Here is a 1571-nt window from a genome sequence, read left to right as displayed (position 1 = left end):
TAACCTTCTCTGAGAATAGAAATACATATGATAAATGACAACTGAGTAATGGCTTTGAATACAGACTTTTACTAACAAGAAAGTATGCAATCATAATTGTACAGTGATGAAATGAGAGCACTTTTCCACACGTCACCATCCACCATGTACCATCAGCCTCTAAATGAGAAAATAGCAGATGAAGACTTTTAGTTTATTAATTTTCTCCTTAAAATTTTCCTTATTGATGACAGAGTCCTTCAAGCATGTATTCCTAATGCTATCACCATGCTACAGAAGACATTAAACATAGACCACAATTTTAATGGACTGAAAATACCAGAGAAAAAGGATGAAGGTTTTTTGTACGTATAGAGTATTTAATGTTCATCCTTCTATGCATATAAAAAGATGAACAGAACTGAATAAAATGTCCCAGGCAAATTGGACATTGGTAACAGGTTTTGTCTTCCTGGGGTTTTCCCACTATCCTAAAATTGAGATCCTTATATTTGTGCTGTACCTGCTGATGTACTTGATCATCTTTCTGGGCAATATTATTTTGATCTCCATCAGCATTCTGGATTCCCACCTGCACACCACCGTGTATTTCTTCCTCAACAACCTCTCCTTTGTGGACATCTGGTACACCTCTTCTTCTCTCACTCCAATGTCAGTAAACTTTGTTTTAGAGACAAACACCATCTCATTCTTGGGATGTGCTGCTCAGATGTTTGTCTCTCTTGCCATGGGCTCCACTGAGTGTGTGCTCCTGTCCACGATGGCATATGATTGGTATGTAGCCATCTGCAACCCCCTGAGATACCCCATCATCATGAACAGGAGGGTCTTTGTGCAGAAGGCATCTGGCTCCTGGGTGACAGGCTGCCTCACTGCCCTGGTGGAGTCAGCATATGTGCTGCAGCATTTTCCTCTATGGTACTAGAGCATCAGTCATTTCACTTGTGAAATTCTGGCTGTCTTTAAACTGGTGTGTGTGGACACAACCATGGTACAGTTAGTTATTCTGGTGCTCAGCATATTTGTCCTTCTCACTCCAGTGCTCCTCATCCGTGCCTCCTATGCCTTCATTGTCTCCAACATCCGAGAATCAGCTCAGCAAATGGAAGAAACAAAGCCTTTTCAACATGCACGGCCCACCTGACTGTCGTGGTTTTGTTCTATAGCACAGCTCTTTCCGTGTACCTGAAACCCTCAGCTGTACCAAATTTATGGCTTTGGTATATTCTGTATTAACCCCCATGTTGAATCCTATCATCTATAGTCTGTGGAACAGAGGTGAAAATAGCTTTGAAAAAATTGCTGACTAGAAATCCTTTTGGTACTACTTAAGTTCCATACTCAAATAATATTGGCTCAAAAGGACAGTCACCTGGGTAATCTCCAATACTAACTGTTCCTGTTTGCTAATGCTGCCATTATGCAAAATAACAGAAATGGATTGGTTTTTATAAAGGGGGTTTATTTGGTTACAAAGCTACAATGTGAAGGCCATGAAAATGTCCAAATTAAGTCATCAACACAAGTATACCTTACCAAAGGAAGACCAATGGTGTCCAAAAAACCTCTGT

General features: G+C 40.4%; 1 pseudogene; it reads left to right on the top strand.

Moving 5' to 3' along the window:
• The first annotated feature begins 409 nt into the window (after positions 1-409).
• Positions 410-1332, top strand: LOC119545372 (annotated as a pseudogene).
• The last annotated feature ends 239 nt before the right edge of the window (positions 1333-1571 follow it).

Source organism: Choloepus didactylus, chromosome 10 (genome assembly GCF_015220235.1).
Source record: "Choloepus didactylus isolate mChoDid1 chromosome 10, mChoDid1.pri, whole genome shotgun sequence".
Taxonomy (NCBI): domain Eukaryota; kingdom Metazoa; phylum Chordata; class Mammalia; order Pilosa; family Megalonychidae; genus Choloepus; species Choloepus didactylus.
The sequence above is the reverse complement of the archived record's forward strand: the minus strand, read 5'-3'. Positions and strand labels throughout refer to the sequence as shown.